The sequence below is a fragment of the Lissotriton vulgaris genome, chromosome 9, assembly GCF_964263255.1.
Source record: "Lissotriton vulgaris chromosome 9, aLisVul1.2, whole genome shotgun sequence".
Taxonomy (NCBI): domain Eukaryota; kingdom Metazoa; phylum Chordata; class Amphibia; order Caudata; family Salamandridae; genus Lissotriton; species Lissotriton vulgaris.
The window spans coordinates 144,441,163-144,456,143 of NC_141697.1; positions in this window are offsets into that span (position 1 = coordinate 144,441,163).

A 14,981-nucleotide genomic window follows, 5' to 3' on the forward strand; every position below is an offset into this window, starting at 1 on the left:
TTGCTCTAGAAATGAGTATAGCTTTAGAGCTGTAAATGCAAGTACAACATTACTCAGAAGAATATGAGCCATAATAAATCCCATTACAGAAACAACTCCCTTAGCTGTAGAAAGTATGGGCTGTGTACCACATCGACCCTTGTACCATACACTTCACGGGTAGTGTAGTTCACTTTCACAATCAACCACAGATATATGGCAAAACCCACATTTGATGTGGTGTTCAATCTGTAAACACCTGTTTAGAGCATACCAAGCTTTTAAAAATACTGAACGTCTCTTCCAAAAACAATGCCCTACTACGGACAGTTTTTATCTGTATCAAAACACTGGCAGTCACCGAACCTACACTGAGAGACAAAGTTGATATAAGTATTCACTCTATGAAGCGAGTTTATTCTGTACCAGACTGTTTGCAGACAGTGAAACTCTCATGACAAATACACGTTAGTGTAATAAAAGGTATCTACTAAGCACAGTGTATACTCAATGCAAAACTTCTCCAAAGAACAACTATTCACTTACAATAATCATGGTCTGATGGTGCTAAAGATAATACTACCATTTCTAAAGACAGTGGTTCCTAGACAATGATTAATGAGAGCAAACAATAAAAATAGACCCAATCAGTACTATATTTTACAGCTGGACAGGTGTTTTTAATATATAGTTGCTTAAACATACACAAAACTCAGCAAGAAACAAATAAAGGGGGACACAAGCCTGTATCCATCTTAGTGGAAAGGACGTACAACATGAAACAAAAAGGCTCATGCAGAGTAAATTGTTTGTATGAGACACATTTTGGTAGAACAAACAAATTATTGTGGAGACACCATTACACTTAATAAGTATTAAAGAAAGAGGTGTATATTGCGTACAACAAGTCGACAGCGTTTCGATCCTTACAAAAGATATAGGATCATCATCAGGACAATAAGATTGGTATGCCTGTATACATTTTGCCAGAATCCAGGTCAGAGTGACTTGGGGGAGGTTTGTTTCAGGCGAAGACTGAGTAGAAGTCCAGGCCAAGTACAAACAGAGTAAATGATGCAGACTGCCGCTGCTGCGGTCTGTGCAGGTGGATGGTGGTTCAGAGTCGACCTAATAAAGGATGTAACAGCTTAAAGGAGGTGTTTGCAATGTTTGCGCTGCAGAGCGGTCTCGAAATCAGAGTGGCCTATTGCAGTGGGCTGCTCTATATCAGGGACGGCAAGCCAGTAACCTGTGAGCCTTGTCCGCTGACTCTAGTGACAAGGAATGGGGTTGGGGCCAATCTGTGAACAACCTCTGTTACAGCATGTCTTGCCTGTCGGGATCAGGCCAGTTTGAAGGGTATAGATCAGGTTTTGTATCCCTTGTGGATCTATATCATAGTTGTCCCATGGTTGATCTATATTGTAGGGGAGCTTGTGCCTCCTTCTCAATGTCGCTCTCAGCATGGAGGGCTTGTGGCTGGTCCCCGAAGACAGGGGGTGCCTCTTCAACTCAGTGTGCCTGCATTGTGCTATGGCCCTAACGCCAGCCTCTTCATTGCTGAAGTGTTTTCTTGGAGCGGAAGGCCAAGCACGCTTCACATGACATTTTGTTGTGGTCCGGAGACAGGCACGGGATTGCAGATCAAATTATGTTCATGCCTTGAATATTTTGCGCAAGTCCCTAAGGGTAGTAGCTAAAGGGAGGTTTTTGCATCATTCTGCATGCCTGGAGTGAAAGAAAATGGCTGTGAAAGTTTGGAAGCTGGAGTCGAACCGAGTCCAGGAAGACGGAAAGGAGACCGTCGGAAAAACAGTTGTTGGCTGGTTTTTGCTGATTTCTGTCAAAGGGTGATAACTCGGTGGCTGAAAAAGCCGCTGGTGACCGCATGGAAGCTTCGATCTCAGAGTTCCGAGGAAGACGTCCGAACCTGATGGTGGTCAAAAACAGTATTACAAAGGAGCTGATGACCATGCACAATACAGACTATAGGAGGAGTCCCTTTACCTCAGGACTGGAAAGACTTCTTCAAAGAAAAACAAGTTGCAAACGTCTGAGCCTAACACTAGATGGCAGGAGTATGCTAAGTCTATATATCTACTGCCAACACAGGCTTCAAATAAAGACTTTATCCTCCGCCTCAGGCAGGTGCATAATTTTGGGGGGAAACCATGTTCTGAATTTATATATATGGATTCTATCAGTGCCATCTTGTCCTTAATCCACACAAATGGTATTGTCAATATCAACATACGCACCACTTCGTAAAAAAAAAAAGATTTTAAATGCAGAGAGACTCGTGAGTCAACCTTGTAACCAAGATCTACCCTGACAAAGGACTTTTGTTAACCCTAAATGCATTAGGGATTTTGAATTACACATATTGACAATATGGATCTTGAATGCACTTTTGGATGTGTTTATAATGACTGCATGAGAATAAAAACCTGGAATAACATTTTGGAACCGAGTTGACTAAGTTGATTATAAATGGTTTACTCATCATGATGAAAAGAGTGTGTATTCAAGGATTAAACCAAGAAACCCACCAAGGAAATTAGTTGACACTTAAGGAGAGAATCTATCCTAGTTTAGGGCAAGTGCTATTGGTTCATTATGATTTCGCAGTTAAGATCAGAAGGCGGCACTCCACAAGCGCACCATTAATATTTGAACAAGGGTTATTGATTGCATGGACATCAATTTCCCAAAATTCCAGGGTTAGCAGATGTGACATCACACACCATTTAACATTTACTTTGCCTCACACACACATGCTTACACATCTTAACACATTCACACACTCTCACGCACATAAACAGACTCCCACCCACAACCATGCATACAACATACATTTAGCAGCATTTTTTACTTTTCTTAGCTTCCAGATAGTGTCATATTCCAGCCAATGGACTCCATTTGTTATTACACTAATAGCAAATATTAATATTCACTATTTGTATAAAAAAATGCCAGGAAAACAGGCAAGTGGCACTCCAACCAGTGTCCATTAGAAAGAGCTGCCCCCGTGTTCCTGGCACTGATTTTGCACCTCTGAGGCCAGGAGTCTAAAGGGCAGGACAAGGGGTAGCAAGGGCCAAATCAGTGGTTGCAGCTGCGACCCATGACAAGCCCTAAATGACATCCATGGATTATTAAATGTAAATCAATAGGCGCGCGCTGATACTCCTATTCAAACTGATTACCCATGACTGATTAGCCATGTTCCATTGGAATACAAGATGCCCCGAATTTCATTTTGAGTACTTGCAGCAGGCTACTAGCTACACAGTACAATACTGGTCCAGCCTTCTAAATACCACATGACCCAGGATACACCTACAACAGGCAAAAATTCATCACAGGTCTTCAGCCTCCCTTGACAAGCCTATCACATTTGTACCGATCCCTAAACCCAAGATGCACCCTTTGTCCATACACAATGGGGCAGATTTACAAGCCCCCTTCACTACCAGTACGTCACTTTTTGTGACGTACTGGTGGCGCAGGGGGCTCTCCCATATTTGCAAGGAGAGGAAAAGCCACCCTGCGTGGCTTTTCCTCTCCTTGTAAATACGGCCCCCTCACACGCAGCACTTTGCGTTGAAGGGGCGTTCCATGGGTGTTGCTGTGGGTGTTCCCATGCAACACCCATGGAACAAGACACATCTCCAGATTTACGAGAAATCGTAATTCTGGAGATCCACGTTAGAGGTGGCGTAGCGAGGGGCAACGAGGAGAAATGTTTTCATTTCTCCTCATTTTTTCCTTTTTCAATGCGTGCTGCATTCTATAGCTCTCATTGAAGGAGGAAAATGCCTGCAGTGATTGTTTTTGTGCAGGAAGGTGCCCCTTCCTGCACTAAAACAATCTCCCCACGACGCAGGCATCCTTGCACCATGGTGCAAGGGTGCCTGCGCTAGCGCATGCCTGCAGTTTGTGCGCCAGCGCAGGGGGAAAGCACAGCGATGGGACATATTCTTGTAAATATGTCACATCCCTGTGCTTCCGGAAGTGCCGCAGCGTGGCTCAGCCAAAGAGATTGAGGTGCCACACTGTGGCACTTCCTCGTAGATCTGCCCCCATGCTTTTTTGGGGGCAGTGGCGGGTTTGATGCTCCACAAGCTACGCTTGACCTCTCAACTCCCAGTGAGTGCACACTTGGACAAATGGGTTTTGGTTGCTGTTGAAGTAATGCACAAGCAGCCAGTCATGCTAGAAATTAGCTCATGCTGTTAAGCACTCTGGATGCGTGGTCGCCGTTGCATGGATCCTGGTGACACAACACTGCCAAGTTTGGATTGGTAAGGCGGGCACTCAGGCAATGTGACGGTATTTTTTTGTTGTTGCAGATTTATATAGCGCAAACTCGACCCGAAGATATTAGAGCGCTTTACATGAGCACCAGTTATGTTACACAAGGACACATTCATTCATTATTTCATTTTTTGTAGGCACAGGGAGATTAAGTGATTTGCCCAGAATCACAGGATGTGGAGTCAACCCCGAGGCTCGAACCTTGGTTTCCCAGCTCCAAGGTCGGCAGCTCTAACCGTGAGACCACATCCACTGCAGACTATCAGAGTTCCGGCTGTGGGCCGCTTTTTGGCCAGCGTGTGGTCAATATGGGCTGTGTCTGTGCGGCCCAGTGGGGGCTTGGGGTGCCTTTCCAGAGGCAGATGGGCCTCGATTATCTCCTTTTTACCAAAAGGGGGAGGGGGCTCATTCCCGGTCTCTCACTCTCCGGCCCATTAATGTGTGCAGATTGAGCCAGGACATGGGGCCTGAGCAGAAGTGTCCTCACTTATATTCAGGTAAGGTACACTACTGTGAACTATTCAGTATCAAAGAGACCTGCCAACATTAGCATTTTTTTTCTTAACGAAGTTGAGAAAACATGATTCTTTTATAGGAGCCCCCCTCCTTTTTATAACACTTAAAACATTGAAGCAGTGTTTTGAAAAAGACGCAATCCTCAAACACTGCACAGAGGCAAAGGCGTCATTTGATGATGCCTTGGGGTCGACTAGGAGAGCACTTCCAACCCAGGTATAGCTGCTGGAATGGGGCAGTGGTCGAAGTGAGCGGGATCGGCAGGGCACGGCATGCCCCTACTTCTTCAATTCCATTGATTCCATTCCTTTACTTTTTTATTTTAAACATGCGTCCCAAGTCGTCAGAAATAGCCAAGGCCTATAGATGGAGCTCGGCATTCTTGGCTGTGTGGGGACAGGTGGGTGGGCAGAGAAGGAAAAGAACTCTTTACTTCTTGCCCACAGAAGGCAAGGACAGTGTGAACTTTGGCACTGCCACTGTGCCTTTAAGAAACGGTTCTCACCCTCTCTTTTTTACTTTTATTCCTGTGAAATAAATCCAAAAAAGAAAAACACTTTTGCTGGAAATGTCGTCTTTTTTTTACCCTTTTTTATTCCAAAGTGCAGCCTCGGGAATAAAAGGTTCAACATATGAAAATAAATAAATAACTAAATAAAGCAGCACAGAGTAGTCGCAAAGTGGCCAGATTGATTTTATTCACACCCAAACACATCAGTGTCACCTTACAGAGTTTGCCAATGAAGCGCTAATTTTGTTTTTCATCTTTCTTTGAACAGCATTGTTTTTCCTGGGTGGGGAAGTGTGCCAATCCTGAGGTACTGCAATGCCTGATTGATGGGTGGATTGGAAAACAAAATGTGTACAGCAGCTATGTGTTCACGAATGTGGTCTTTTTAAACCATACTGCTTACGTTTTATAAGGATATAAGCAATGGACATTGAAATGGGTCCCTTCTGGGCCCTGAAGTTATGTCCTTAACTTTTCAGGCAAATGCACTCCCTGGTTTCTGGATAGTGAGTGTAAAATTGTTAAGGTAACCATGTTGTTCCCACTTACATTTCACATGCTTTACTTAATCTTGCATTCCCTATGAGTGTTTGCTTATTCCAGGATGTTGTTAAATTTTTTGAGTCAGCATATTGCTCTTGTCTAGTGCGTAATTTGAATTGAGTCGTATCCAGGTGTTTATAGCTGGACACAATTGGGTTGTAGATGAAGGTAGTGCAAGGTTATCTCAGTGGGACAGTATGGCAGTATTTGGGACATTCTAACTCCTATTAAACATTAAATAATCATGAGTATCCAATGGTTGAATTAGACAACATAATAAGCTGTAGCTGGTCAGTGAAATGCCAAACACATAAAAAAAAATTTAAATGTTTTGCACATTCTGGCCACACCTCTGGCTCCGCCCACTGATCCCATCCTTGAATTATTCCCGCCCTCTGGCTCTCCACCCACAGTTCCCCTACTTTTTAGGTCGAGCCCTAAGCCAGCACGCAAGCGCTGCTCTGGGGTTGATCTGTGGTAGTTTACTACATGAAGGAAGCCACGCCCACTCCCCGCCCAGCTTTTTCATTGGCTTGTGTCTTTGTCCTTCCTAAATGCTGCCTTCCGATTGGTTTAAAGGTGTGTTAGTCCCTCCTTATTATGGCCATATCGTCATTTGTATCCTTCCATGGCTACTACCCCCTTCACTTCGAGTGTTGCATGGTATGTGTTATTTAGATTGTGAGCACTATTTTCTTTAACCCCATCGAAGCTCATGACGAGCTGAGCTCGTCATGAGGTACACCTCTCGTACACTCATGACGAGCTAGCTCATGAACAATGGGAATCAAGAAATATCAGCACAGGAGCAAAATAACATAAGCATCGATGGTGTTAATGAGGTTCTCTTACCGCCCGTGCCTTCTCCCCCCTCCTGTAGTCCGTGCCTTCTCGCCCACCCCGCCTGCACTACAGTGGTTTGTGCCTTCTCGCCCCCCTGTCCCCCGGCCTTCCTTCCATTTGCAATGCTATAGATCTTGTGTAAATGTGAGTCCTATTGCATTGCAAAAGCTTGTTTGTGTTGCTTTCTGAGACTAGGGGGGAAGTACAGTAAGGAGAGGGTGCCTGGTGCAATAAATATACTAGTATCCAATCGTCCGCCCAGTGCTGGACAGGGGGCACTGGGGTGGGGGCAGTTTAAGTTATTTCATGGAGTTCTGCTGCTCCTGCAACAGGTTGCTGCTGCTGCTCTGACTTCCTTCAGAGCGACTGATGCTGCCGTTTGGAGATAAAAAAATCTGACATTTTTCACATTTTCCCAGAAGAAGGAAGAGTTCAGGAACTGCCTGAGCTGAGGCGGCTTACAAATAAAAGACCCTCCCCATATGTTTGGTATCTGACTTTTTCACGCATCTTCGGGGTACGGTTGCTTTTTGTTTGTATTTCTCTTTGTTGGGAAAAATCAGACAGATGTTTGGTGGTTGTTTTTGCCCGAGACAGATGAAAGCAGGAATGCTGTCTTCTCCCCTTCTCTAATGCAGACCCTCGGATACTGTGGAGCGGACGCTTTCAGGGGGACAGCAGAAGCTGGCGGTGGCGGGGAGCTGCGGGGGAGGCAGGCATCCGGCACTGGGAGATTCACCCCCTCAGGAGGCAGCCAGCAGGAAGAAACCGGGAACTCCCGCCCCAGCCGCGAAGGGCCGGGAGGCCATGTAGAGCAAACAGGACACCGGCTCCAACAGAGGCTGACTCCCAGCAAGCCCGGCAGGCCAGGAGACAGTTCAGGGAACACTGCGCCCACACAGCCAGGCAGACGGGCGGGGGGAGAAGAGAAGCACCGCCACTCCAGCCCAGCAGGAGCAGGAGCAGCACTAGCACAGTCAAGTCCATTCTGTCGACAAACAGAAAAAAGAACAGGCAGGATGCTAGGTGAGTACTGCTTATGTACCCCCGGCGGGAGGGGCAGTATTAGGGTCCCAGCATTCCTCTTGTCTTTTTAGGTCGAGGACCATCGCACTGCGTAGCAGTGGGCGGAGCCCGAGATTTAATGTTTCTTAGAGGGGGCTTGAAAACCGCCCCTCTTCTCCATTGCTGGCCTAGTAAATGCTGACCAGCCATTGGAGGAGAGGGGCGTCACTCGGTTCAATCCCCGTCTTTTTCGGATTCAGGGGCGTTTTTTTAAGGTTCTTTCTATTTACTTTCTCTCCTCTTCCCATTGGCTAGAATTTTACCTTCCAGCCAATGGGAAGAGGAGAGAACGAAACCACGCCCCCGAATCTGAAAAAGACGATGCTTTCTCTGAGGCATTTCTGCCTCGCCTCGGAGCAAGATGGTTGGTGTTGAGTGCTCACGCTGGTAATAAATTACGAGGTCCTGACTGAACAAAATATCGGAATTCTCCCTGTGGTGCTGCTGAGCGCGGTGCCTGCGCTGTACTGGGACCCGAATGGAAGCATAATAAAACACTGGCACCGTAATCCCCGCCGCAGGCGCAAGGATCACACCATAAGAAACTCCCCCGTGTTTACCGCCGCGGGCCCGGGAATTCTGTCCTTGCACCGCTGACATCACCCCCATGGGCAGCGCTGGGATTGGCCCTGGATTCCCTGTTTTCCCATGCTATTACAATGTTCGTTCCTGATCTTTGCTCTCCTTGTTTCTTTTCCACTCAATCTATTACTGCCAGTGTATCCCGGTTTTTAGCGTTTCTCTTCCTCTCTTTCGTATATTTCGTTCTGTTTATCGATCTTTCATGTCCTGCTTCCTTTTCTCTGTCTATATATTCCGATTCTCTTTCATTTGCGAGTCTTTCTTTCATCACCTATGTGGTTCTGTTTCTCTTGTTCTACCCGTTTGTTTTTCTCTACTCACTTGCATAATGCGTTGTGTGTGTTCCTCTCCACCCGTCTTCATTAGTATGCCCTTGCTTTTTAAAAATGTCCTCGTTCTACCCTACTTTATCATACCGTATTTCTTCCTCACTCCTGGCCTCTCTCAGTACATTTCTTTACGTCACCCCTCCCCTCTCCCATGTCTCCTTCCAGGAGTCCGTCTGCTTTTGAGTCCGTCGCTATTTGTGGTTAACATTTGTGACATAGCTTGTAAAGGCCAGAGAACAAATAAAATGGCTCTAACTGAAGGGTGCTTGTGGGGAAATAACAGGATATGTGCTCGGTGGGTCACAAAAGAATCTTCTAGCAAAGGAAATAGAGGAATGCCGAGACGAGGGGCTAACCTCCGAGCCTTCATTTTGGCCGAATGCCCGTCCTAGAATGTTCTCTCCACAGTAACACTAAGATTACGTATTTAAATATCGCCTGGCCTGGCAGCAGGCGCGCGACCAGTGACGTTGCTGGTGTCACTCACTCACTCTGGCAGTAACTTAGACTCCACAGAAGCCGATGGCATCAGAGTCTGGCAGCGTGAGAGTTCCCCTTCCAATGTAATTCTTTATGCCACTGATTCTGGCCGCGTCTGAGGCTCCACGCCAGTCAATATTATCAGTGAGTCTGGCTGAGTGTGACGTAGATCACTGGGCCTGGCAGTGAGTAAAGCTCTATTGAAGATGCCCTTGACACCTAGTCTGAGTAAACCGACCCCCCCATATAACCTTCAAAATGTGGTTAAAAATGCATCCAAGTTCTTCAACGTTAGCATCCACTTTCACTTCAACACACTCAGAGCATTCCAAGGACATCATACTGATAAATAGGTCCGTGGTTGTTACATATTGTTGAGAGTTGTCTGTCTTTTTGGCTAACGGCTTTATTTGAAGTGCACCAGGTCAAAGGGGCATATTACCAACAACTAGCGATAATTATCGCTATGTTGGTTTAGCGGCGATATTTTTATCGCCGAGCTGCAGCGATTTTTATCGCTTAGGAACCTTGCTATTATCAAGGTTTATCTCCTAAGCGATAAAAATCGGCCGCAATGCATGAATATCGCTGAAAAGTCAGCGATATTCATGCATTACCGAGCTAATGCTCTTAGCCATGTTATCCACCTACCATTGGATAACATGGCTAAGAACTGCTCAGGGGCAGGTGTTAGCTTTTGGAGATATTCGCGCTTAGCGCGAATATCTCCAAAAGTTGGTAATAGGAGATAGCGATGTTAGCGACTGTTTTCAGTCGCTAACATCTTGGCACGCCCACTTTGCATGTCATTAGTGATAAATATCACTGGCATGCAAAGCGGGGCCCAAGATGGTCGCTATCTCCTACTAGCTGTAGCTAACTGGTGTTAGCGACAGCTAGGTAATAGGGAGATAAAGTTATCTCCGCTTTCTTGGCTTTGAAAGCCAAAAAAGCGGAGATAAACCCCTTTGATAATATGCCCCAAAGTCTTCGAGTTGTCTATCTTTGGCTAACAACTGGGTCAAAGTCGTTACGATTATACGACATTCTGGACCTCTGCATGGAGTCCTAGTAGCTATGAAGTGGGCTTTCTTCTCTGTCACATTTATTAGGCTCCGAACTTCTACTCATGCCTTTATTCCAGGGTGAAAATAACCTGTGAAAGACTGCAGAGTTTCTTCTCCCCGTAGCCCATGCAATTGTTCGAAAAAAGCTATTCACCTCATGAAAATATTGGCACAAGGCAATCCATTCACAGAGAAATAAATGTCTCCTGAGTGCTGCATGTGACCTGTTAAATCTTATCGGACCTGTCTCCTCGAAATACAATTTTAACAATTCGGTGTTTGTATGACGTTTTGAAATTACCCCCCTTCACCTGCTTGAAATTTGGTGAGGGGTAAAGTAAAGGTAAAATTAAAGACGTAGAACATCCTGTTCCGACCACTGTTCTATGAAAGGACAGGCTGACTTCCTGTTTGCAATTAAAACCAAGCCTGGGCATGTTTTCTGAAAGGGCGGGGTGGGGAATCTGAGACCTGTCTGTTATATGTCGCTCACAAGGACAAGCCGAAAATGACATGGTGTTCTTCAGGACAATACAGCCACCAAGGCATTTAAAGGAAGTGACAGCCTGGGGCCTAAATGGTAACTGTGGAGGAGTGATGAACATGATGTAGAAATGAGGTTGTGTGGCCTATTGTGAACATGGGAGATTCTGTAATTGAGCAGGAGCTTGACAAGCCGGTAGGTCTGGAAAAGTCAGTCGCATGGCAGATTGGCGGCTCTGAGACGATAATTAGAAGCAGCGTTGCCCAATTGGGGTTCGTCCCTTTAGCACTGCCTTTGTCCCTCGGGCAAGGGGTAAACTTTAGTCATAGATGTAAATCAAAAAATCTTCAAAGTTCACTTGAAATTGTTTCTTTTTCAATGGGGGTATTGGATATTCTTCATCCCACCTAGTTGATAGTCAGACATACTTCATGTCATATTTAACAAAATTGGAAGAATTTGTTTCTCATCCCATCCCAATGCATTTCAGCCTGGTGTAGCCCTTGGTCAAGAGATAACAAACCTTAAGCGGAGCTCCAGCTAAACTACACTCAGTCTGTTCCCGCTCAAGGATCAGAGAGTGAAGCCCTTTATGCACGCTACAAATTGAGAACGATTCAACATAAAACTGTAATACTGGGAGTGTGTGATACTTTTATACATGTGGCTCTGAAACGATGACAAGGTTGGGGGGAAAAGTTAATTAATGTTAGGCTAGGGCCTGATTTAAAGTTTTGGTGGATGGGTTACTGCGTCACGAATATCCATCCGTATTATTATAAGTTTGTTTGTGCTCATAATTCTAAACCAGGCTGTTAGTCACATATCGGGCTGGTACCACTAGAAGGCCAGTCGGAGTGGAGAACAGTGTGTTACAGGAATCTGGTGCCCCTGGAACGACGGTGGGGATGGGGCATAGTTACATGTTAAGCTGGTACTTCTAAAACTCCATTAGGGTTCAAGGCTGAGTCAGTCGCATTTGAGCCTTGTACACTTGAAAGATAGGTCTGGGCAGTCAGTAACTTACCAGACTAGTGTGTCTGAAAGACAGGTAGGGCAGTGGAAGAGTAAACTGCGCCAGCCTGGTGATGCGAATAGGACAGTAAGTGGGGGCTGAGATATTCCAATATTGTTCTGGTGTGTATTAAAGGGAAGTTAAACATTGGTCATCATCATTGGTCAGGCATTCTTAATATGTTTTTTTAAAATACATGGGCTATAATTTTTCTAAGGAGCCTGCCGCCTGAGCAGCCGAATGCCACAGTTTCCAAAACTAAGGCTGCCTTTTCTTGGTCCCATCTCATGCCTCTGTTCCCTGCTTGTGATCCGGTTTTTCGTGCCTTTGTTCCCTAGGGCGTTACTGGGCAGAGAGCTGTGTGTGTGTGTGGCTCTGTCTGTGTGTGGCTCTGTCTGTGCGTGGCTCTGTCTGTGTGTGGGTGTGTGCAGGGCCGGTCCTAGGCATGGGCGGTATGGGCAGCTGCCCAGGGCCTCGCGGTTAGGGGGCCCCCGCCGCCGGACCCGCAGTTGCGGGGAATAAATGGTCATGGAAACAGAAGCGATGGGCGCGCACAGCACAGTGCTGCACGCTCGCGCGGGGCCCCAGGCAGTAAGACAGAGGCAGGAAGGGACCTAGTCCGTCACTAGTCTGCGCACGCACGCACCCCACCCCACCACCTAGCTTAGAGTGGTGACGTGCGCAGTATGCGGGCGGCAGGCCTTCTGGCCTTGCTTCTTGATTCATGTGGGTGACAGTGGGTCCCAGGTCCGTCAATCTGGTAGCGAAAGCGCTACCAATGACGGCCCTGGACATGATTTTTGGCCAGCCCCCGCTCTGCTGTGTGTGACGCGCAGCATGTGATGCACGCACGCCAAACATGAGGAGCAGGGTGGAGTCAGGACTCGGATCGGGCCGCGTGGGTAAGAGTCGGTTCGGGCCTCCTCGTTGAGTACGTTAAGGTAAGAGAAGACCTGCTCCGCTCCTGCTAATATATTATAATAAATTATAAATACATACAAGATACTACTACATACTACTTGCTATACTGTACCGTACCTGTGGAGAAGTGTGGCTCACCGGTTAGAGGCGGCAGACCCAGAAGCAGAGGTCGGCCGGGGCCCAGGGTTCAATTCCCGACACGGCAGGGTACGGAACCAATGTCAGCGGGCTCGATAAATCTCGCCTCGGTGCGCTCTAACCATGGGTCCCACGCTGCAACTCTGGGCAATAGCCTGCTTAATCTCTACAACGGCCCCCTCGCTGCCGGGGGTGCCTGGTTTCACCTTGGGGATGCCCAATAGGGACCATCTCACAGGGAAAGCCAGGACGGGTTCCCCAGCGGTACACAGCGCCAAGAAACCCCAGGGTGAACATGCGCTCTACAAATTCATACTAACATAACATAACATAACCTGTCCTGCACTGCGCACATACTATACTTGCACACTGCTGCTGGGCCTGCTGCCAATCCTTCCTTAAAGTAAGCCAGCCAGATCTCATCCCACCCCGCCATTCGACATTTCATTCCTGGCTCGCCACTTGTGAGAGAAGCGAATGAAAGAGTTCTGAAAGTGTGAGGCCTCTTTTTTATTTTTTTACAGATACTTGTAAACTGAGATTCCTCTCTCCTTTCATTTATTGCCCCCAGTCAAGGTTCTGGGTCCGGAAACGTTTCCCGCCGCAGTTGCTCCTGTGTGTGCCCACTGCCGGTGGCGCAGTCAAACTCTGGCTCTGCAGCAATCGCCTGACCTCTCGCCCCTGGAAGTCCCGTGTGAGGACACGGGTTACTTCTTGCTTGACTCCACACATCATTTACTGAGGTGTCTTTTCAGTGTCCCGGGGTTGTGTCTTCACTGCAATTTGCTGTCTGCCTGATTAGGTTGTTTGCCCATTTTTCGTTTGCAACGCTCAAGATACTGTTTGTAATTAAATAGAGGCTACCTACATTTGTGTTTAATAGCGGTAATAGCTCTTGCTTGCTCTCATGACTGTGACCTTCAATTTTATTCAAAGTACAGCTCTGATTGTATCTACAGGACCTTGTGTGCACTCTATCTGTGCTCCCACCAACAGAGATGGGTGACTCCCTCACCAGTCTAGGCAGATTTGCTGGCGTCTGATTCTATAGTGCAGAAATAAATGCCCTTTTCGTTGTTCCCCTGGGAGAAGGTCTGCCCACCTTCTCAAACAAAATCCACTCCATTCCAATATAAATGAAGTCATCTCCTTCTTTCTAAACAGACGGGTGGTTCATGTAATGTGTGCCTAATGTGATTGTGGTTGTATGCTGCTTGCTTTTGTGTCCTTGTGCTGCATAGACAGTGTTGTCATCTAGCCTAGGGACCACGTGCTGCAATACACTTTGGGGCTACCCTCCATCCTGCGTTCAGAATGTCACATTCAATTCTAGGGTTCATTGGCAAAGCCCTGTAACAATGTCTCAGAGTTTGGAAAAATTCTTATTATGTGTCCTCTGGCCCAGAGTCTCCTTTAGAACACAGCACTGGTTAGAACTGGATTGGTTGCCTGCGTAGCTTTTTCTGCAGGTCTTTCCTAACAACAAGCTACCCCTACTTGGGATAACAACATGGTTTCCCACCCAACAATCAGAGAAGAGGGTATAGGGGTAAGGGGACATGGAGGGAGAGATGCACACTAATTGCTCGTGGAGACCGGAGCCGGCCCGTATACATGCATCACGACACCAGCCCCTGCTGACTTTGGTTTCTCTTTTTTTACTCCAGAATTTGAATGGTTCTTTAAGGACTTCCAACATGTTTTGTACTCTGACTGTGTTAGGGATATATATCTTCACCGAATGCCACCGAAACCTACCGGTTTCAGTCATCATAGCTGCGCCTGCGGAAAAGCATGTGTCTGTCTGCATGTGTGTTTGCTCACCTGTTTTCCATTCCCTCTCCTTTTTGTCCATGTTACTGATATCCACATTAGTTTGCTTCAGTGATGCCAAATAACTAAGATCAAAAGTCCTGCAAAGTCACTTTCTATGATGTCACTTCTTGCGACGCAATGTGCAATTAGAGGGGCCTCACATCTTCCCTTTCGCCCGGGGCCTCAGAAAGCCTAGGACCGGCCCTGGGTGTGTGTGTGTGCGTGGCTCTGTCTGTGTGTGTGTGCGTGGCTCTGTTTGTGTGTGTGTGAGGCTCTGTCTGTGTGTGTGTGTGGCTCTGTCTGTGTGTGTGTGTGTGGCTCTGTCTGTGTGTGTGTGTGTGCGCGTGGCTGTCTTTGTGTGCATGGCTCTGTCTGT